At 33.5% G+C, this 25,399-nt stretch overlaps 1 protein-coding gene and 1 long non-coding RNA gene across 6 annotated transcripts in view; both read right to left on the bottom strand.

Annotated features, from left to right (window-relative positions):
- sns (nephrin adhesion molecule sticks and stones) overlaps positions 1 to 25,399 on the bottom strand; it is a 515,450-nt gene that overhangs the window by 338,486 nt on the left and 151,565 nt on the right. The gene's annotated exons all lie outside the window — the stretch shown is intronic.
- On the bottom strand, positions 23,486 to 24,218 carry LOC142238103 (uncharacterized). The gene is made up of 2 exons (XR_012722649.1): positions 23,801 to 24,218; positions 23,486 to 23,728 (listed from the first exon to the last, which is right to left on the bottom strand). It is a non-coding gene; the product is annotated as an uncharacterized LOC142238103 (long non-coding RNA).

Raw genomic sequence — 25,399 nt, 5'->3', positions numbered from 1 at the left:
ATATGGTCTCTAACAACCATGCAAAAATTGGTCCACATCGGTCCATAATTATATATAGCCCCCATATAAACCGATCCCCCGATTTGGCTTGCAAGGCCTCTAAGAGAAGCAAATTTCATCCGATCCGACTGAAATTTGGTACGTGATGTTAGTATATGGTCTCTAACAACCATGCAAAAATTGGTCCACATCGGTTCATAATTATATATAGCCCCCATATAAACCGATCACCAGATTCGACCTTCGGAACCTCTTGGAAGACCAAAATTAATCTGATTTAGTTGAAATTTGGTACGTGGTGTTAATATATGGCCTCAAAATCCCATGCAAAAATTGGTCGATATCGGTCCATAATTATATATAGGCCCCATATAAACCGATCCCCAGATTTGACCTCCAGAGCCCCTTGGAAGAGCAAAATTCTTCCCATTCGGTTGGAATTTGGTACGTGATATTAGTATATGGTATCCAACAACCATGCAGGAATTGGTTCCTATCAGTCCATAATTATATATAGCTTCCATATAAACCGATGACCAGATTTGACCTCCGGTGCCTTTTGGAGAAGCAAAATTTATCCGAACTGCTTGAAATTTGGTACGTGGTGGTAGTATATGATATTTAACAACCATGCCAAAAGTGGTCCATATCAGTCCATAATCGTACATAGCCCCATATAAACCGATCCCGAGATTTGGTTTTGGAACCTCTTGGAGGAGCAAATTTCATCCGAGTGAGTTGAAATTTGGTACATTGTGCTAGTATATGGTCGTTAACAACCATGCCTAACTAGGTCCATATCGGTCTATAGTTATATATGGCCCTCAGATAAATCGATCCCCAATCACACAAAAATTGGTCCATATCAAGTTCATAATTGTATATAGCCCCCATATAAGCGACCCCCATATTTCAATTCTGGCTCTCTACGTACAAAATTCCATATCGATTCGTAATTATTTGTAGACTTAACTATACATAACTTTTTTGTCTAATATATACCATGTATGGACTAAATAACAATTTAGAAAACGATGTTAAGAAGTTTTAAGATACCACAACCCAAGTAATTCGATTGTGGATGACAGTCTTTCGTAGAAGTTTCTACGCAATCCATGGTGGTGGGTACATAAGATTCGGCCTGGCCGAACTTGCGGCCATATATACTTGTTTTTTTATAAAATAACAATTATATACAGTGGTGGCCATATTATTAGGGACATTTTAAAAAACTGTTCTAATATATATTTCTTTGAATTTTTTCTTCGCGTATGGCAGTTTTAAGGCCTATGCGTAAAGTAACGGGATTTTATAACTGTTATTTGTTATTCTCAATAATTACACATCTCTCATTGTTACGTAAGCTAATAAAAAAATGTAATTTACTGAAGCAGTCGCGAACATACGCCAAGCACATTCATTTTTATGCCGGATAATGATCCAAAACATACGACATGAAGAGTAAAAACCTGGATTTCCGATCAAAACAGTAACGTTTTAGCCTGCCCAGATTTAAATCCAATAGAAAATCTGTAGGTGATGAATTATTTGAAAATGTTAAAAATATATGTCAGAATATCTCAGTAGAAAGATGCCAACGTCTGGTTGAGAGTATTGCTCAGTGGTGCAGAGCTGTGATTGCGTCCAAAGATTATCCGACAAAATATTAAATATAAGCATATATTAGAAGTGAAATAGAGTCATTGTATATACTTGATGTAGTTTTTTTATTAATGTTAACAAAAAATACAAAATGTCCTTAATTAGCTGTCCAATCAAAAACCCATAAAATATTTGAATTTCGGTATTTAAGTTAATATGAATAAAATTTTGTTTATTTGTTTAGTATATATATCATAAAAAAATGTTTTTATTATCCAGATCGTTAAAAATCCGTGAAAATTTTCGGTAAAAATTGTGTCTCTAATTATATGACCACCACTGTTTGTAGTCATTGCAAACATATACGGCACGAGTCTGAACTTTTTTTCATTTCAATGAAGTAAATTCATTGCAAATATATTTTATAAAGTAGTTAATGCGATTAACAAGCTTTACACCCAGATATATTCTATCACTGGAAACGTACACACAAAAAAAATTCACGAAAATTTTTCCAATTAAAATTTTAATTGAGTTTTAAAAAATATTCAATTAAAAATTTAATTGATTCAACAAATTTTTTAATTGAAACAAAAATCAATCACAAAAATAATAGTATCAATTAATTTTTTAATTGGATCAATTGACTTTTTAATTGACCTTCAATTAATTTTTTAATTGATACTATCATTTCTGTGATTGAAGACATTTCAATTAAAAATTAATTGGATCAATTAATTTCGTGATTGAATCAGAAAAAAAATTTTTGTGTGTATGTGGGAAACAGTCAAAACTATTTATTAGTTAAGTATATTTGTAGAACGATGTTCCAGTATCACCGCGGTAGACTTCTTAAGCAGCTAACAATGCTTACTCTGAAAAATTGACGTACATGAAACTACAAATTAAATCTAAAAGGTTGTTGTCTTGTTAATTTTTCGGTTTTCTTCGAAAGTATCGAACTTTTACAAGAATTTGATTTACCGTAGACAGGAATCTTTTTCAAAGCGATGTACTTTTCGGAGAAAAACGAAAGGTTTACACATTATATGAAATTATTTGGGGTTACGTGGTAAACATTTAATACACTGCAGTTGAGCCTTTTGAAACCTTTGCGAAACATTTTTGAAAGAGGATCAGAAGTTTGCAACTAATACTTTCTTGAAATTAACTGTCTTTGAATGTTCTTGTGTGTGCAATTCTATAAATAGATATGCACTCCTGACCTGTATATATGGAAAAATAAGCAAAGCAATATCTGTGTGTTTATGACTAATAACCTATATGATCTAGTTTATAATGGGTTTGTTTAAAAAACGGATGATGTGTACTTCTACACTCCGTCCGGATAAAAGGTCAAGTTTTATAAACTATATGTGTCTGAATCGGATGTATTACTGCACAGAAAGCGATTATTATTACAGAATTTCCATTAAATTGTAAAAGAGTTAAAGTGTCCGCCAAAATCGCTTAAACAATAGATGTCTTAAAAACTATGTTCTAAATGATATTCTATTCCATAAAAATACTGTCTAAAAATTTTGAGTTATAACTCTTTGTGATTTTAATTACATGAAATATTTTGTGAATTGTTACCCACAACACGTGAGTGTCGTCTTTGAAACTCGTTTTAGAGCTAATGTGCACTCGGGGTAAGCAAATTTCATCCGATCCGGCTGAAATTTGGTACATGGTGGTAGTATGTGGTATCTAACAACCATGCAAAAATTGGTCCATATCGGTCCATAATTATATATAGCCTCATATAAACCGATCCTCAGATTTGACCTCCGGAGCCTCTTGGAAGACCAAAATTCATCTGATTCAGTTGAAATTTGATACGTGATGTTAGTATAGGGTATCCAACAACCATGCAGGAATTGGTTCCTATCAGTCCATAATAATATATAGCTCCCATATAAACCGATCCCCAGATTTGACCTCCGGAGTCTTTTGGAGAAGCAAAATTCATCCGATCTGGTTGAAATTTGGAACGTGGTGGTAGTATATGATATTTAACAACCATGTGAGTTGAAATTTGTGGATGACAGTCTTTCGTAGAAGTTTCAACGCAAACCATGGTGGAGGGTACATAAAATTCGGCCTGGCCGCACTTACGGCCGTATATACTTGTTTCTACCTCTGTTTTGTAATTTTTTCATGAAATTAAATCAAGTTTTTAATATTACTAATAACTAAAAATAAAAGACTATCACGCTAGAACGTGTAAAACTCCCGTATATGGCTATGTTTTGTTCTGATTCGCTGAATGTCGCTGACGTGAACTCTCTTGGTATTAATTAGTTCACGTTACCGCGAGTGCACTGTATATTCATTAATTTGTTTTTTAATTTGATTGTTCAAAAGCAAAAAATGTCGGTAATAACATCAAATTTTAGAATCAGTTTAGATTTTTTCGATGGCCAATCTATGCCACGAATTATGGCCTTCAAACGGCCGACAAAGCCATCGCACGCTGCGATATTTCGGACCGAAGCAACGTCTTGAGGTAATCGACACTTTGGTATCTTTAAGTGTCACCCTTACTCTCCAAAACGGACAAGTGGGGTTCGGAGTATATTCTAAAGATCTGGAAATTCGAATAGCGAAAAGATTACCTAATCACAGTAGTGTTTTTCAGGCTGAAATATTAGCAATAAGAGAGGTGGAGAATTGGCTGAGAAGTAATGTTCCAAAAAATGTTGGCATTAATATATACTCAGACAGTCAACCTGCAATAAAATCCTTGGACTCTGTGTTCCTCAACTCGAAAACGGCCATCGACTGCCGCAAATTTCAAATGGGATGGCTGAGCAGTACAATATTCACCTAATATGGGTGCCTGGTCATAGGAACATACCGGGGAACTGCGAAGCAGATGAGTTGGCAAGGCTAGGGACTACCTTACATATTCCAGGGGAACTAGAATCTGTTGGTATGCCCCTGGCTACCTTCAAGCTCATGCTGCGTGAGAAGGCTGTTATGATGGCAAATGTTCGATGGGAGAATTTCAAGGGCTGTAACGACACCAAGCAAATATGGCCCCATTTAAACTTAAACCGCACACTAAATATGCTAGTCTTCTCGAGACGTCAGATATCACTCCTGATATCTACTATAACGGGTCGCTGCGATTTTGCAAAAACTATAGGCGCGAAGTATAATGACTATATTTAGATCTTTGAATTTTTGCACCTCTTTCTATCACCCGAAAAGAAATCGCTTCCTTATGAGTTATTTGCCACAAATCTAGGATTGAATGTCGATGTGAAATTTTATGAGAATATCCTAGGAACAGAGTCATCATCTGTTACTTGATTTGAATATATGTACATACACACTACAGATGGAATACTTAGTATGTCATGCATTTTTATTTGCTTTATTTTGAAGCTCTAAAACAGGTTTGTTTGCACACAACGACACGGGCGATGTGTCTGTGTGAAAAATCGTTTAATATTAATGTGTGTTTGATTTTCGTTGGTGGCACCACAGCTTTCGCTCCACACAAGTGTCATGATTTCAAAGGACTTTGAACAATTGCAGTTGCAACAAAAGCAATTGAGCGACAGCTCTGCGAACAAACGTGTACATTTATTCATTTAAAGTGATTCCATTTTTGTGGAGAATGATTTTCGTTTGACTGTATGCAGACTTCAGTTTTTGTTTTATCCTTCGCCTTAAAGTATTACAATCGGCACACACACAAACACACACGCTAAATGCATTAATGTATTCCTTTGCCATATAAAGTATTAGTGCAGGCTGTTCGACTCCGCCAGGAGATGGAGTGGTTTCTTGTTATTTGTGTGGGGTTGGGGTTGGAGGCAAAAAGAATAGAAGTAGAACGCTAGAAGTGGAAAGCTTCTTCAGGTAGCATTAAAATAATGCACCAGTACTTAACTTTATCGCATCGTTCAAAATCTTTGCAAGTATTTGCTTTCCATTCGAATTCACACGAGTACCCAATAAAAAGCCAAATAGAAGAATCAGAATTTATGAGTTTCTTTATAATCCTAAGGACTCATAAAAGATATTGGCTTTCAATGCTAATCTGAAAAAAAACTACCAAAAAATATCTTAATAAACGTGAATATTAAAAAAGTATATACGCCCGAAAGTTGGTCCAAGCTGAATTTTATGTACCCTCTACCATGGATTGCGTCCAAAGTTCTACTAAAATAGTCATCCATAACCGATTTATTTGATTTGCGGTAATAGTTGCCGATGGCGAGGTATCTTAAACCCTCTTAACATTATCTTCTCAATTGTAAGTTAGTTCATATGGAGTCTACACTGAAAAAACAGTGAACCCACCGGGAAGAAAAATGTTGGTTAGGTTTAGCAAATTTAAATTATTGTTAGAATATTTGCAGCTTGAAGGAAAAATTGGAGTTCAAAATTGTAAGAGTGTCATACGAATTTCAAGGTGGGAGCATTTGTAATAAAATTTACAAATTTAAGGAAATAATGAACTATTTTGTGAGAAGTACGAATTTAGTAAATCTTTATGCTTCATTTGTGTATAATTTTTTCCCGTTTTTTAGTTGCTTTAATAAACGAATGCAAAAAATTATTAGAGCAAAGAAAACTTTGTCCAAACATAATGATTCAATCAACTGAAATAAAATTATATTGGCTTTAGGGAAATAGAGAGTTCAATTTTTTTTTGAGTGTATGTTAGACAAAAAAGGTATTTTAGTTTATATAAAGGATTTTGTAAATAATTATGGACAAATGTGAGCCAATTGTTGCACGGTTAACTCTTTATGTCACTAAAACCAATTTAATTCACGAATTTATTATATTTTATATTTAATTTGTCCATAACTTTAAAAATTTTTTACGTACGTTAGATAAATTAACTAAAACAGGGGACAAAATTATGCCCAAGTGAAGCATGAAGACTTATTAAATTCGTGTTTCCCACAAAATATGAGAAAACAAAATTGCTTGCGACAAATCTATTAACTACGTGTTAGGAAACATGAAATCCAAGCCGATGATGGTAAGTCATTATTCTCAAGGTTGCAGTATTGTGTTATAGCTCAAATAGCAGTTTTCCGTATCAGTTACTTTCCCTGTTTTTGATGGGTATGTATAAATATAGTACATTATTAGTTTATGAGATATAACTTATAATCGTTAAGGTGGAATTACATACCATCCGGCCACACTTGCGTACGTTATATTCAAATGCGTTGAAGACTGTGATTTTTTCATTGAGTTACACAGCATATGCGCGATCACAAATAGATTTGCTGAGTGCATTCCTCTCCTCTGCTCTGTTTACTATGTTTTTATACCCTTCACCACTACTGTGGTACAGGGTATAATAAGTTTGTGTATTTGTATGTATCGCCGAGAAATAATTGTCATAGACCCATCTTTTAGTATACCGATCGGCTTAGAATTAAATTCTGAGTCGATTTAGCGATGTCCGTCTGTCTGTCTGTCCGTCCGTCTGTCTGTATATGTAATTTTGTGCACAAAGTACAGGTCGCAGTTTAAGTCCGATCGTCCTCAAATTTGACATAACGTCTTTCTTCGGGTAGAAGACAATCGCTATTGATTTTGGTTCAGAAATCGGTTCAGATTTAAATATAGCTGCCATATATAGTTATCACCGATTTGATCATAATTCACGTATTTATGAACCGACGTTCTTCAAATTTTGTACATCTGAATGTTTTGTCAGTCCCGTAAAAACTACCAAATATCAGCAAAATCGGTTCAGATTAATATATAACTCCCATATATATCTTTCGTCCGATTTTGACTTATATGGCCCCAAAAGCGAGAGTTTTGCCCTGATTTGCTTCAAATTTTGCACAACGAGTACGTTTAATAGTATCGTTAATTGTGCCAAATTTAGTTGAAATCGGTTCAGATTTAGATATAGCTCCCCTATATATCTTTCGTCCGATTTTGACTTATATGGCTTCAAAAGCCAGAGTTTTGCCCTGATTTGATTAAAATTTTGTACAAGGAGTACGTTTAATGGTATCGTTAATTGTGCCAAATTTAGTTGAAATCGGTTCAGATTTAGATATAGCTCCCATATATATCTTTCATCCGATTTGGATTTATATGGCCCCAAAAGCCAGAGTTTTGCCCTGATTTGCTTCAAATTTTGCACAACAAGTACGTTTAATAGTATCGTTAAGTGTGCTTAATTTGGTTAAAATCGGTTCCGATTTAGATATAGCTCCCATATATATCTTACGTCCGATTTGGATTTATATGGCCACAAAAGCCAGAGTTTTGCCCTGAGTTGCTTGAAATTTTGCACAAGGAGTACGTTTTATAGTATCGTTAATTGTGCAAAATTTAGTTGCAGTCGGTTCAGATTTAGATATAGCTCCCATATATATCATTCGCCCGATTTGGACTAATATGCCCACAGAGGCAAAAGTGTTACTCTGATTTACGTGAAATTTTGCAGAAGGAGTAGAATTGAACTTGAAACTTTGCACAGGCAGTAGAATTAAGGTTCTGCATATGCGTGTTTATTTTGGTTGAAATCGGTTCAGATTTTGATGTAGCTCCCACATATATATTTTTCGCCCATTTTTCCGTCATATGACCACAGATGTCAAAGTTGTTATCCGATTTACGTGAAATTTTGCACAGGGAGTAGATTCAAAATAGTAACTATGCATGTGAAATTTGATTGCAATCGGTTCAGATTTCGATATAGATTCCATATATATGTTTTTCCTATTTAGGCAAAACTGGCCGAAATACCTACATTTTCCTTATTATTATAAACTTATTAAAATTACTCAAATTTTCCTACTACTCTATTACACATCTATCGACCGATAAATCATAAATACACTTTTGCGAAGTTGCCTCAAAATTGGTTCATATTTAAATGTTTCCTTTATTTTTTTACTAACATTGTGTTCCACCTCAGCGCATTAGCCGACTTAAATGTAAAATCTATAAGTATTGCAGAACTCTGTACAGATCTGCTCAGATATACAGAATATATGTGTATGGATTCATATAGCATTCAACACATTGGACGGATTTGATATGGTATCGAAAATGTGGACTTACAAAGTGGTGAAGGGTATAATATAGTCGGCCCCGCCCGACTTTAGACTTTCCTTACTTGTTATAAAGTATCTTTATAAAAAGATACTTTATCTTCAATAATTCGTCGTCCCGATTTTAGATCGTTTTTCGTTTACAGATTTGTCAACGTACCAGACACATTGAAAAGTTGAAAGTTCGTCCACTTCATGCGGTCATACGCGCCCGTTACGTCGTCGTGCAGCTCAAACAACCACGTTTATTGTACAATATAAATAACCTACTCCGGATTACAGAGGAAAATGTTTAAAGGTGTCCCAAAACTGTTTCTTCTGTAATATATACTTTTAATATGTTTGTATTGAAGTCTGAACAAACATCGAAACTGTATCCGTCCGCATTGGGGACGATTGTATTGTATATAAGTACAGTATTCGGAATAGATACATTCGCATCTTATTTTTACGACAAAACACCAATACCATTTAATTGGAATTTCATATGGGAAGTAGGTACGAGTTGGAATACAATGACTTTCAGTGCGTAAAGAAAATAAAATGCAAATTCAGAGTACATAGACCGATTCGAAAATATCCTATCGGGTTATATTCAGAAATATTTCTTGCATTCAATGGCTCCTATTCTCGGGATTGCAAAATATTTGTTCTACCTAATATCATTTTGTTCGCTTTGGTTTTTCACTTCGTTTCATTATTTATATTAGGTACTCTGAAACAAAGGTGCTTTGGGGGATGGTGAAGGGTGCGGAAAAGGCATTTGAAAGGTTAACATTCTGAAGATAAATGCAGCAGCATCTGTCATTATTTCTGCAGTACAATACATCACCATTACGGTCACACACATAAGCGTTCGTGGTGTGTTTTTAGGTTTCTTCAAATGGTGAATGATGAATGATGCACAGGGTTGTCACATCCTTCCCGGTATCCTAAAGGACATTCAACCTGATGGTTTTAAGGTTTCTTGCTATCTCATATTGTTTATATTGCCGAACAAGAATCCTCGAAGCACCCTTCGCAACTCATCCTTCTTCACGGCGCTTATCTTCATTTCAAAATTGTGCATAAATTTCCATTGTACGTGAATTCATTGCTGTGCCATGACTTGAGGCATTACAGGCGCTTTGGCGTTACCTCAGGTCCATGTTTCTTAGCAGAATTATATGTGTGTATTGCCGCCTGCAATGCACCTACAAAGGTGTATTAAGGGAGGTCGATGATTTCGGGTCTATGATACTTGTTATACTCCACTCTGAAAAATAGCTAATTTGATAATCTTGGAGATATCCTGACGTAAAATGCAAGGAGTTCTTTTCTTTAATGAAAATCAAAATCGGTTTCAATTATTTTTATTGTTTTCTTTTGCTATTATTTGATTACCCTCAATTTTAGTTATACGCAAAAATGTTGCATGTTGCAATGGTAGTGGAAATGGTTCAATTTGGAAAGAACAATTTCCATTAGAAATTAGCATATAAGACCCAAAATGAGTCACCTCTCCGTGTCAGATCTTTACTGAAGGCTATTGAAATTCACTTTATCCTATGATGAAACATGTATACCTAAACAAGTGTAGATTGGTATTTGGCATTTTCAATATATTAATAATATCAGTTCCTTTTCCATTTTTTTTGCCCTACGACGTCTTAGGGCAAAATAAAAACTGTAATAATAAAACCAAATTTGATTAGTCTAGTTTCTACACCGATGTCCCCAAATTGGAGGGACATGTGGAATTTGGAGTATTCTCAAATTAAAATCGCGGAAAGATTAGCAATACAAGAAGTGAAAAAATGGCTGGGACGTAATTATCCAACAAACTTTGTCATAAATATCTGTGGAATTATGACGAAACCCCAAAAGTAAAAATCTAAATTTTACAGAAGATCGAAAATACACTTTTAAGGGTTCACAAAAACTTGCGTAAAAAACATCTGAAAAATGTTTAATATTTGCATGATAGACCTTTTCAATGGGTTATTTTTCCACTTTATCAAATTCACATCGCACTCCCCGACCCGGAGAAAATTAGCAAGTACTGACTTATGTTGTTTTGTCAAATGAAATTTTATTAAAAAAAAATATTTATTTATAGTGTTTTGTCCCATTATATCCTGACTAAGAAAACAACACAACTGAAGTTAAATGTGCCCTTATTTGGATCTGTTATTCGACAATGACTCGATATATGTTGTTTTGTAAAAAAAAATGGATCAATTACAGAATTCTTATGTGGACTTATGTTGTTTTGCCAAAAATATAATACAAGTACTTCGAATGTATTTGGCAACATATGATGAAATACGTTGTTTTGTCAAAATTAAACTTAAAAATTCGAGAGTAATGTTTCTCACGATTCTATATCTCCAGATCTAGGGCAGATATCAAAAATCTGTAAAGACAGAAAGATGCACCTCCAAAAACTATACACAACATAATATTTGTCCTATCTCGACTTATGGGATTTTGTCATAATCATGATTGGCCTATCGCAAACTGTGTCTTTTGCGACGTGCGTTTACGACGGCATAATACGTATATCGCAAAAGTCGTAAACCTAGTGTAGAAAACCTAATTTTGATTTAAAGGAATTGTGAATATTTTTATACCCTCCATCATAGGATGGGGGTATATTAACTTTGTCATTCCGTTTGTAACATATCGAAATATTGCTCTAAGACCCCATAAAGTATATATATTCTGGGTCGTGGTGAAATTCTGAGTCGATCTAAGCATGTCCGTCCGTCCGTCCGTCCGTCTGTTGAAATCACGCTAACTTCCGAACGAAACAAGCTATCGACTTGAAACTTGGCACAAGTATTTGTTATCGATGTAGGTCGGATGGTATTGAAAATGGGCCATATCGGTCCACTTTTACGTATAGCCCCCATATAAAGGGACCCTCAGATTTGGCTTGCGAAGCCTCAAAGAGAAGCAAATTGCATCCGATCCAGCTGAAATTTGGTACATGGTATTGGTATATGGTCACTAACAACCATGCAAAAATTGGTCCACATCGGTCCATAATTATATATAGCCCCCATATAAACCGATCCCCAGATTTGGTTTGTGGAGCCTCTAAGAGAAGCATATTTCATCCGATCCGGCTGAAATTTGGTACATGGTGTTGGTATATGATCTCTAACAACCATGCAAAAATTGGTCCATATCGGTCCTTAATTATATATAGCCCCCATATAAACCGATCCCTAGATTTGGCTTGTGGAGCCTCTAAGAGAAGCATATTTAATCCAATGCGGCTGAAATTTGGTACATGATGTTGGTATATGGTATCTAACAACCATGCAAAAATTGGTCCACATCGGTCCATAATTATATATAGCCCCCATATAAACCGATCCCCAGATTTAGTTTGTGGAGCCTCTAAGAGAAGCATATTTCATCCGATCCGGCTGAAATTTGGTACATGGTGTTGGTATATGGTCTCTAACAACCATGCAAAAATTGGTCCATATCGGTCCTTAATTATATATAGCCCCCATATAAACCGATCCCCAGATTTGGCTTGTAGAGCCTCTAAGAGAAGCATATTTCATTCCGATCCGGCTGAAATTTGGTACATGGTGTTAGTATATGGTCTCTAACAATCATGCAAAAATTGGTCCACATCGGTCCATAATTATATATAGCCCCCATATAAACCGATCTCCAGATTTGGCTTGCGAAGCCTCAAAGAGAAGCAAATTGCATCCGATCCAGCTGAAATTTGGTACATGGTATTGGTATATGGTCACTAACAACCATGCAAAAATTGGTCCACATCGGTCCATAATTATATATAGCCCCCATATAAACCGATCCCCAGATTTGGTTTGTGGAGCCTCTAAGAGAAGCATATTTCATCCGATCCGGCTGAAATTTGGTACATGGTGTTGGTATATGATCTCTAACAACCATGCAAAAATTGGTCCATATCGGTCCTTAATTATATATAGCCCCCATATAAACCGATCCCTAGATTTGGCTTGTGGAGCCTCTAAGAGAAGCATATTTAATCCAATGCGGCTGAAATTTGGTACATGGTGTTGGTATATGATCTCTAACAATCATGCAAAAATTGGCCCACATCGGTCCATAATTATATATAGCCCCCATATAAACCGATCCCCAGATTTAGGTTGCGGAGCCTCTAAGAGAAGCAAATTTCATCCGATCCGGCTGAAATTTGGTACATGGTATTGGTATATGGTCTCTAGCAACCGTGCAAAAATTGGTGCATATCGGTCCATAATTATATATAGCCCCCATATAAAACGTTCTCCAGATTTGACCTCCGGAGCCTCATGGAGGAGCAAAACTCATCCGATCCGGTTCAAATTAGTATATGGTCGTTAACAACCATACCAAAATTGTTTCAATCACACAAAAATTGGTCCATATCGGTTCATAATCAAGGTTGCCACAAGAGCCAAAAATAATGTACCAAGATTTTATTTCTATAGAAAATGTTGCCAAAAGTTTATTTCTATAGAAAATTTTGTTAAAATTTTATTTCTGTAGACATTTTTGTCAAAATATTCTTTCTATAGAAAATTTTGTGAAAATTTTTATTTCTATAGAAAATTTTGTGAAAAATTGTATTTCTATAGAAAATTTTGTTAAAATTTTATTTCTGTAGAAAATTTTGTCAAAATTTTATGTCTACTTTGTCAAACTGAATTATATACGTATTGGATCGATCTTTTTATATTAGATCAACATCTCTCCTTCGCAACTTCAAACTATTCTTGAGTTTCATGCTCCATAATGTCCATCCAAGCTTTAGTTGCATCAGCGAATGGCCAGCTACAATTTTGAAAATTTTTAATTAATATGAAAATTGGCTCCAATAAGCCAAAAAGTAAATTCGTTAATAATTTTATGGTCATTCCTGAGAATTTAAATTTCATCGCACATATCATCATCTTGGATATCACTGCCTAGCTGAAGGGACTGAAGTAATTTAAGTTTGCGACGTTTGCTACTTTTTTCCTGCATTTTGTGTGAGGCATGAGCGAATTGTAGGGTCATGTAGATATAGATTATCGATTTTTGTATACCTACTACCTTCAATGGTAGTTTCATTTATAAAGCTACTTTTTATAATAGCCGTATATGGAATACTTGTATCAGATCAATTGATTCAGAATGTTAAAAGTTATCTTCCTAAAGTGGTGTTCATAACACCAATCGTACAACATTTCCCTCGAGAATCCCATAAGGGTCCAGGATCATTGATAAGTCCAACTTGTCTTATAGCTTAGACCGGAAGGAGTACCACACAAAGTCATAAATATTGTGTTCTTTTTTTCGATACCTGGATTGAATTCCTTTAAGCACAAGTCGAACCTCGGTAGTCCCTAATATGTTCTTCTATGCCTTTGAGATTCTATGTTTTTATCGCCAACCCACTCCCTTTAGCTGGCATTGTAGATCTCATACTATCACCACACCTAGCCATTCTAGCGATTTAATATGTGTGCTTATTATTATTGTGTTCTTGGAGTGCACTATAGCAAGTCTCTTTACCCCTCCCGGGCAGGCTTTCTCGGTTTACAATAACAGATTGTTTCTTGTTTGATATGACACTTTTGCTATTATTTGCCAAGTAATTTGTTCATGGTGTACTTGAAATAAACAACAAGAACAAATACATTATGCAGCTATTACTCCATCTTCAGTGTGCCCTATTACCCTCCCATTCACTTTATCGCCGTCAGTCGATGAGCAGGAGGGAAGAACTTTTTGTTGTCAGTGAATACTTGGCACCTTTGTTTCGTACACCTCGTATTTACTGTTGTGGAAATTGTCCTATTGCCCGTCTGTCGGGTCCATCGTCATATGAGTTGGTCTGTCCGTTGGAAGCGAAGGTGGCTGAAGGTTGTTATTCTGTCTGACAACAAGTGTTGATTGTTTATTATCATGTCCTTTTTACCCACACTCGTCCCCTTCCACCTCCCTAAACTTTTCTTTGGAACTTATGTTGTAAGTTTTCCAAGAATTTCGGTCTTTGTTATTCACGCTGGGAAAGACAAAATGCAAAAAAAAAATATCCAGAAATTAACACAAAACTTATTTGTATGCTCCTTCCATTTAACTTGGCTTTTGTATTGCCCGAGAAGAAAGATTGTTTTCGTATTACTTTTCCTGAGGACAGGTGTACCAGAATTCCGTAAAACTGTTGCCTTAAGGTGTTGCTATGTGAAACGCTCTATGACTGGGATATGAAAATACATGACCAAAGTTGGGCGAAATGTTTTGAATAACATTTTAAATGAGCGTAAAGATCTTTGCCGCATTTGAAGACAGGCTGTCAATATGGATGTGCTTCTATGGTCACCCATATAACGAAGCTACCAACTGGGGAAATGCAACAACAATAGCTGCGTAATAGCAATTTTTTATGGTTGTTAAAAAACAAGACAACTTTTTCGGTTTTTTTTTCTTGAAGATTTCAAGGACAACACCCCAATGGGTGCAATTGGGATATTTTAAGTAATGGTGTATTAAGGCGAATATTAATTTTGATTATGTTGCTATAATACTGACACGTACATTTCCAAATAAGTCTTTTGTTTTCTTTGTTTTTTCTTTTTAACAAGGAATTAACCAGCATCCCAAAAGGTCTGCCCATGTTTCAGTCTTATTTGGTAGCAAAATAAGGAATTATTAATTGTTGTATCTTTCTTGATATTAGGGATCTTTATTTATAATAAAGGAAACGACATTTATTATTTACCAAAAATTAATAAATAAAATAAAATACCATAAAAACCCTTATGGCAATTTCGATTTTTCGACACTCAGCTGATGACGAATTTAAACAATATGGCTTCTAGAATCAATACTTCTGGGAGTCACATTTTCACACAGATCGATGTTAGACCATGACCACATAGTGGGTTGGCTGATGACTATATGCCAAATTTGTGCAAATCATATGTCAAATGGTTGATATTTTTTTACAGTTTTACCGTTTCTATTTTATGTTTTTCAACGCTTCATAACTATCATAAGCTAGATTCACCATTCCATAAAGGTCTAAAGCTAGTGGATTGTATACTACATTGACACAAAAAGGTGGAAACCATATCTGTCCGTATTAGGGACGTTGAACTTGTATTACCATTTGAGAATGTAGCAAAAAAAATTAATATGTAAACAACATTCCCCCATTTTTCCCAAAATTTCTAAAAAGTTCTTAATAAAACCCCCAATTTGGAGAAACTCTCCAATAAAGAAAACACTGGACATGGTTGAAGAACCAAAGACCAATTAGAGGAAGATACAGTTCTGTCATTTAAATTGATTGTTTTTTAATTTTTTAATTAAAATAACAATTAACTACATATTATTACAATATTTATTCGAGCTTATTGGACAAGAAAATTAAAGGAATTGATACAATTAAATTATTCAAAAGAAACGATACAAATCTCACAATCTTGACTATACAAAAGTTGCAGTGTTGGCTAATACACATTTCCACAGTCTTTAGTAAGATCTGGCCGTGTGATTAAGATTTTAATTAAATAAAAAAAATTGTTGGCTATGTTAAATTGTTAAAGTTCGTTCTTTGCAATAAAGCTTTAGCAATATAGTCTAATAATTGAAATGAGTAGATCGTCCAATAAAGGGAACTGATGAGGAAATCCGAAGCTGCTGTCTTCCCAACCATTTTGGACAACATTTTTGCCTTTCCATAATATCATAATAAATAATGATTAATGATAGGCTCATATATATATGGAACATAGTATCGTTACATGTATTTACTAGAGTACAATAATATACTTCGTAAAACAACAGTCTCGAATGCGCATAATAGATGATCAACGTATTTTGAAACAAACAGACTGAATAAAAACAAAAAATATCTCCTTTAAATAAAACAATTCAAAATTCTATTGGGAAATGATTATTAAATTCATTGGTTCATTAAATTTGGGCTCATAAGAACTCTTTAGAATTACCAGGAAATTATTTCATTTAAAGGAAAAATAATTATAAATAAAATACATTAATTCAATAAATAATTATTTGGCTGATTAAAAAGAGATAATGGAATCTTTCGACCACAATTAATTGAAGCTTTAATTGATTTTTTATATTTATTTATTTTTTCGAAAATTTGTTTTACTAAAAGGTTTTAAACAAATATTTTTTAATTCTAATTAATTCTTTGATTGATACCATCATTTTCGTGTATAAAGAAATATCCATATTTCGTGAATAAAGAAATATCAAAATTCTTTCTATGTATGTATGTTCGCTCATTTTTAAAGCACAAGGCTGTATCTTATCGACTAAATTCTCTTTAGTTTAACTTTAAGCCATTTCGATTCGAATGAATGTCAAAATTTTTAATTTAGCTAAATTTCAAATAGCAAGTTGCTACCCAAAATATTCAATGCGTAAAATAAAAAATTTAATTTCATTTAAAATTTCACCTATTCGACCAATTGGAAATTATTGTTTATTTGCAGTAAACACAGCCATAAATGCATGGGTCCTTTCGCAAGCGAGACAAGCATTCATAAATGCATAATGCCACTAAATTGAATCACGACAAACGAAATTGATAAAATTTTGTCATTCTCCAAAATAGCAGCAGGAATACAACAGCATCACTAACATTACATTGACACACTTGGTAGAATGCATGCAGAATATACAGACCCATGCAAATAGGAATGTGTGCGTTCATCTATGTATGTATGTAAGGACGAATACTGTGTACCCAGCAAAGCAATGCACACTTAAAAGCGAACATTAGCTTTTATAAACATTCACATTTACATGAACGCTCACACTCGTGCATCGGGTGAGTCTGCTGCAAGTACAAGTGAGCGAACATGTAGTCGCTGTACTGTCAACAAATCCAATTTTATGAACATTTATTCAGGACAAATGTTGATGATGAGTGCTGGGAGCGTGATATAACTGTGATGACACACTAACACACACACACATATGGAAGCACGGCTATACACACACGTGCACAATCTAACGTGCAAACGTCAGATATATATGTATATGTGGACATTAGTCAGTGCACCACTACTGCTTCTACAGGGATTGTTTGGCACATGCACCCATTTCGTAGTAACTGCCATTATTGTTGTCCTTGAGTAAACAGTTCAAAAAAGCAAACGAGCATAGCATTAATTGCCAAAAGGATTTTACCATACACAAGTGAACTAACTCTCTCACACACACACTCAAACGTATATGTATATGAAAAAGAAGAAAGCATACATATATACCGAAAACGCAGACCAGCAACAAGAACAAGTGGCGAGATTGCATCTTCCCCCCAAATTTTCAAAGCAACTTTAGTAGGAACACTGAGTTGTACCGCGTTTATTAGGCTTGAATATTCTTTTGTTTTAACTAGTGGCTCATTTTCAACGATTTTTCGTATTAATATCATATTAGAGTTTTCATGGATGATGTACACACAAAAAAATACTGTTTTGATTCAATCACGAAATTCATTGATCCAATTAATTTTTTAATTGAAACGTCTTCAATCACGAAAATGATGGTATGAATTAAAAATTAATTGACACTCAATTAAAAAATTAATTGATCCAATTAAAAAATTATTTGATGCTATTAATTTGTGTGAGTGATTTTTATTTCAATTAAAAAATTTGTTGATTCAATTAAATTTTTAATTGAATATTTTTTAAAACTCAATTAAGATTTTAATTGGAAAAATTTTCATGAAATTTTTGTCTCTGTAGATGTACATCTATGAAATACTCATCATCAAATTAGGCGCGCCTCCTTTAGCATTGAATAAAAAAGCAGAAGATGAATAAATTTGAACTTTTTTGTCATAAAAATAAAAATATCCCATAACTATATTACTTGTTAATACATTTTCTTCAAATGTGATAAATTTATAAGTTAAAACATATAATAAAAAATTAGTTTCTTGGGAAGGGTTTCGGAGAGTTTATCACAAGATAAGATACAATTTCAATGGAAACTCTAAATGAACTCAGCAAAAAATTAAAAGTTGTTGCAAACACATTACTGTTCAAACTCATCCAAGAATACTTTTTGAAGGTATTTCTATGAAGCCCTTTTGACAAGTCTTTTAACATGCACAATTTCGCTATTTTAAGCAATAAATTTGTTTCATACAATGATATGTCATAAGAAAAAATACTCGCAGAAATTCAATAAAAAGTAAAAAATAAATAATGAATTTAAAATCAAAATGTTACACTTTTTTTGGGAAAGTCGAAGTGTACTTCACACCGGGTTTGGTGAAATCATCGAAATTATTCTAATATGGAAGTTCCGAAACGTCATACGGTTTTAAGCTGAAACAGTTTTTACATTGCTGAAAATAGTAATGTAAATGACAAAATTGTATTATTATTAAAAAAAATATATATGCATAACTTGAAGAAAAAAAAAACAATATTATAAAAATATTTAGTAAAATATACTTTTACCAGAACAAATTTGGAAGTTCTTCGTAAGTTATTACATTTAGAGTACATACCAAAATTCTCTTCTAGAGATAAACTTAATTTTCGCTTCACAAAAAGTTATTTTGGGGTGATATATAAAAATCTTATGCAGTTTTCGCAATAATTTTAAATAATATTTTTTTTCAATAAATACAAATAAAAGAATGGAAATTTTCATTTCCCGGCAGACCTGAAAGAAGATTTTTTGTTGTTTTTTACTTTATCTTAAATCTTAACCCTTTCACTACCGATGTCCACATAGAAGGACATTCGAAAAAGACACCAAATTCTATTTTCCCACCTAGTTTCGATTTACGTTATTTTAAAGTAGAGGCTTTAATCTTAATAAGCTATAAATATTTTCCATATTGGTGAGCATTAAAATTCATTTTTATAAACTTCTTTAGCAATAAACGAAAAATACGAAAATTTGAGACAATTTTTCTACTGTATGTTTCTAGTAAATGGACATTTATAGAAAAACTATAGCTGATACTTTTACCGGTTCTTTTTTGTATTTTTTCTCACACTGTGAAAGATATTATAGACCATATAGCTCTTATTTTCGTAAGGCCATTTGGTCACAATTCGAAAATCAAATTTTCAGAACAAGCTCATACAGCTCTTGAAGTAATTGAGGTAGGTTCTCAAAATGACAATTTTTGTTCTATATGCTGTTTAGTACAAGTAAAAACAGAAGAAAAATTAAAGTTCTAATATTAGGCTTATTTCGGTAGTGAAAGGGTTAAGAATTGATGTGTAATCAATGCAGCAAATGCTTATAAAGATTTCGCTGTGTGACAAGCCAATGTAAATTTTTTTGCTTCTCAGGCAATTTTGCACTACTTCCGGAACCACCACTTCAAAAAAATATTCTCATTGCTTTTTAGACTTCGAGTTATTTGCTGGCAGGCGAGATGCGCATCTGCGTTCTATATTTTTGTATTCAAAATAATAAAGAATATTTCGAGAAATACTTAGTATTAGGTTCGACTCCATAGGTGGATGAGTGTGTTTAGGCGTTCGAATATGGTGAACATATCCACTAAGTCGATTGTGTATCTTCTAAGGGATGGTACCTACTATATTTTGACTTCCCACACAAAACTCTGCAGTATAAGTGCACAAAATATACGTCAAGACGATTTTGGAAAATATTAGATTTCTAATTTTTAAGAATAAATTCATTCAAATAAAAAAAAAAGAAAATGAGGCCGACCCAATTTTTTCAGCGGCGGCTCACCCTCAGTTTCTGCATCCATTGGGTTGGCTTGATGGCAGAACCGATATAAAAATAAAAATTTACCCCAGATCCCAAATTACGCAAAAAAATTTCACCTCACCAGTTAAAGGTTAGAAGTATCCGAGCCACCATGGGATTAATTGTACAACCAATCTGTCAGTCACATTTTAATTTTATTCACCACTGCGGTGCATGATTTTTGTTAGATTTTCATAGAAACGTAATAGATTTGAATTAGTTTGGATAAAAAAGACAGTTTTGTGACAGAAAACTCAACAAATATAATATTTTTTTCATATTTTAATAAACATATTTTCATTAGTTCCCGGCTACATTTTAGTCGAAATTAGGAATTTTGACTTAATCGGCAGCGGTGGAATATTACATGTTTTCCAGGATTTGAGTAAACTTAAATGTGTGGTATTTAAAAAGAAAGATTTAACAAACATTTTGAAAAACTAAATTCCAATATAAAAGAGAATAAAAAATCGATCAAGACGGGAGGCGAATCCCACAGTCTGTGATTTCCATTACTTGTTAAATTATACAGGCCTGATTATAAGCATTCTCTTTTTAAATCATGAACGCTGATTGTTGTTCTAAACATGGTGTTGTTTCATCGTTGCCACATCCAGAGAAAGATTATGATCATCTCAAATGTTTTCATGTTTGTCACAACCGTGTTACTTTATCGGAAATTATGTATCTGATTCTGACAACTATTTTATGTTTATGTTTTTGTTTATTATACTTATGTTTGTTTTTTTGTATAAGAAGATCATAGTGACATTTCGTACTAGCCATTTAGCTTTTCTTTAGCTCATTAAAAATGTCGAGAGTTTATTTAAATTTTGCCTATGGTGGAAAAATATTTTTTATTTTAATTATTTTTTTTTTTCAATTTAATAGCATGAACCCAGCAAAAAAATTGGAAGTTGTTCCACAAACATTTCTTTTAAAGCCCATCCCGGAATCCCCCATCGAGTTTTTTCAAGTTCCAATGCAGTCCTCTTGGACAAGTCCACAAACATTTCTTCTAAAGCGCATCGTGGGAACCCCCAATAATTTTTTTCCACTTCCGATGCAGTCCTTTTGGACAAGTCCACAAACATTTCTTCTAAAGCGCATCTTGGGATCCCCCAATGATTTTTTTCTAGTTCCGATGCAGTCCTTGTGGACAAGTATCAGAAAGAACGCAATCAGGCTATTTTAAGTGCAAATTTTGTACAGTTAAATTTTACAAAAAATAGAAAACTAATAAAAAATAGAAATTAATAAAAAAGTAAAAAAATAATTTAAAAAAAATAAATTTCATCCCCGCTGGGATTTGAACCTGTGCCGTTTGACTTTTTCGCTTCCATGGAAGTTCTTTTGAGAAGGTTTTGCAAATTGCGAGAATTTTTAATTTTTTTTTTGGTTGATTTTTAATGGAAAAAATATATTTATACGAAAATATATGCCGAAAATAAAAAATAAAAACGATACATGACATAAAAAAATAATTTTTTAGAAAAATATTTGATAAAAAAATTGCCGCTGGTGAGATTTGAACCTGCGTTTCTTATTTTTTCTTTCATACTAATAAAGAACATATCGAGAAGCAATTAGAATGTTATTCCTTGGTGTCGTATTACGATCATATCACAAACATTTGAATTGACCTTTCGACGCTTTATGTTCAATGGCGTTTGTGGCTGAGTGTGCTAAGGCGTTCTGTTATGGTGCCAACAAACTCAGGTTAAAACTCGGAGCGAAAAAGGTTTTCAAATTGTAAAAAATTAGATAATAGGAAAATAATAGTGTAATAAAAAATATGGATAAAAAAAGTGAAATTAGTTGAAAAATTTTTTTTTTTCGCTTTTTAAATTTCTTCATTCAAATTAACTTCCAGGGCACAACTTCTAAAGCAATGCAAAGGATCCAAAAAGGGAGTACTTCCGTCCTATGACAAGCCCATGTAAAATTCATTAGAGATGATCCAAGTTTGCACTACTTCCGGATCACAGATTGGGGATCCAAAATACTTTTTTGGAAGCTCTTTTTTTGCTGGGAAGTAATAATGACAGAAAAAAACCAACCTACATATAAATGAAGAACACAATTTTATTAATTTCAAAATGCGCACAAATATCACTTAAATTCTGTTTATAATTTTCTAATTCAACTTCGTATATCACATAAAACATTTTACTAATTGTTAAGTTAAATTTTTTTCTTCGAAATATGAAACAACAACATCCAAAAGAGTATTCATTTTAATAATTTTTCTTTTTTTTCAATTTGGAAAAATGTGTTAACTACATCTATTTTAACACATTTTGTCATAATGCACTTAGTAAAAAATTTAATTTAAATTTTCTAAAAACCTGCATTTTATTTCATGGCCCACATTTTATTTCATGGCGGGTTCGCCTTTTTGTCGTTACACTCTATTTGATCTTCACTTCTACTCGGTCCACTTTCAGTTACATGCGAACCCAAAGTTAGACTCGAATATAAAAGTATTTTCATAAATGCATGTTCGAGTATATATAGGACCTTCATATCCTTGGAGAAGCAATATAAAATTTCAACTACTACGAGAAGTTGCCGGATTGTTTTCACTTCTTTTTCGTTTTGTTTCGCCTGAATTTGTTGAAATTATGTTCATGTTGTTATCCCATGTTGCACTCCAAAAACAACACTCATCATAACTCTAAGACTAAAGGCAAACAAGAGGAACAAATTGTTGAACTAAAAATTTTGTAAATACAAAAATTAAACAGCAATATAATATAAACAAAATAGCATTTCATACCCGCACACACACACACATTTATATATAGACAACTATTCCCGCTTGTTCTGGGAAGCAGCGAATACCTAACTATATAGCTACTAATTTATAAACACCCCTACTTACGCTCCGCATTACACCCCATGTGTTTTAGCGGAGAGTTTAACGAGAACATGTCGCTGAATATAACCAATAGACTATTCTCTGCATTATCGATAACCACCAATTTGGTAGCTGAAAATTCACACATAATTTGTACACACTTCTCTACCCACTGAAAAGGATAGTGAAAAAATGCTAGCTAAATAAGCACTAATTTTGCTAGAATGATTTTTATAGTTTTTTATTAAGCCAAATTTATATTTGGACTTTAACTAAATATGTTATTTAGTTTATAAGTAAAATAATTAAGTTATGACTATACAAACAACAAGGAATTATTTTAATATTCGTGGTAAGACGCATTTACTTTCAAATTGGCACTTCTTTTGTCGCTGCATTGTTAGGCGTATGTGTTGTTATGGAGGTCCAATCCTGCTAGAAAGTAAATAAACTGCACCTGAAATTTGAATATAAATATGAAATAAATATAGTTGCTATATAATAGAATTATTACTAATTTTTTACTTACATTTTTCTTTCGTTTTGATTACCCTATGAGAACTCCGTGTCCGACCAAACCATTTGCAACCCAGAGAACAACTAAACAAATTATGAGAAGTGGAATTTTTGTGACGTCTTCTAGCGGGACTTTGCTTATTTTTGTTCAGTAAACCAAACTTCACCTTACGATTATATCATATCTTTTTATGCATTACGCGTAACCACCGAAACTCTATTCCGATCATAAGTGTGTGTTTTTGTTTAGTTTTGCTAGAGACACTATTTTGTACATTACTTTTAGATAACAAAATTAAATGGTCCCTGGATTATATTTTTGAATTTCTCTCTCATTTATTTTCTGTGAGAGAGACAGCGTCTTTCTTATCGATTTCATGCTCAACTGGTAATGCCCAATATAATCTATCGATTATTTAACAGATTACTTTATGGTGCTGAATTGGATATAATGGAAGGGTACATTATATACATACAGAAAACGGGTCTTTAGTACTTTTTGAACTCATTATTCTATACCATAATAACCTCCTGAACATTGGGAGTGCTTATATAGGTAGGGAAAATGCGACAATAGCTACTTTCCGAACAAGCGGGTTTCAACAAACGCATATTGCCCAAAGAGAACGTCACATATACCGTTTAAGACTCCTGTATGGGGTAAATAGTGAATACAAGTGAATATGGGAGAGTACTAGAGATCATATAAAAGAAATGTTTACATCATATAGCTTTCAAAGCAGTTTAAAATTTTTATTCTAACATTAAAAGTAAGGCATACTGGACCTATCGTGAGCATACCCAGACAAAACATACAAGATTCTTCAACGATGGTTAAATCCATCAGTATTGCTGATATTAAGCATTCTTACTAGCGTTCCATAATACGAATTGTTTGATGTCTTCAGCAAAGCAACATACATTTCAGAGGTGTATCTACGGAACATCATTTCTTTGACTTTCACAATATTTTTATTTGGATTAGGAGATTTCTATGTCCCAAAATATAATAGAAAGATATTCTAACTTGGTGATTTAATTTATCACATTGCAACATATGAAAATATTGATCTGAGAATTGACATTTGAAGCACAAAGGCATCCCCGACTTGATGTTTGAGGTATATGAAAGCTGCAAATTTTAATTAAATAGCAAAACTATTTCCTATTTCTATTTCCAAAACTTTTACTCCTGCCGATCAAAAACAGCGTAGCCAGAAACGGAGTGAAAATGTTCATTTTGGATCCGGAATTGGTGCAAAAGCGGATCAGAAGCAATAACTTTTTCATGGACTTACCATAGTCATCTCTTTAAGTTTCTGATGCATTAAATTCGCTTTAGTTCTTCAGGTGTGATGATATTTCAGTACTTCGGATTTCATTTTAAAGCACAAGAAAAAAATAAATTTTCGGTTTCTGAAATAGCTTTTTAATGGTAAATTCGTCTTTAGGTGAGAAATGGATCTGCAAACATTTCAAACAATTTCCATTATTTTATTTGGCCATGAAAAGTCCTAGACATGATGCGGCAACTGCATCAGTTGTGTACTAAGCCGACTGCTACCGCAGGTTAGCGTCAGATAGCGGAAACAATTTGAACTAATGTGTAGTC

Source organism: Haematobia irritans, chromosome 5 (assembly GCF_050003625.1).
Source record: "Haematobia irritans isolate KBUSLIRL chromosome 5, ASM5000362v1, whole genome shotgun sequence".
Lineage (NCBI taxonomy): Eukaryota > Metazoa > Arthropoda > Insecta > Diptera > Muscidae > Haematobia > Haematobia irritans.
Note: the sequence above shows the minus strand (reverse complement) of the source record. Positions and strands in the feature narration are given on the sequence as shown.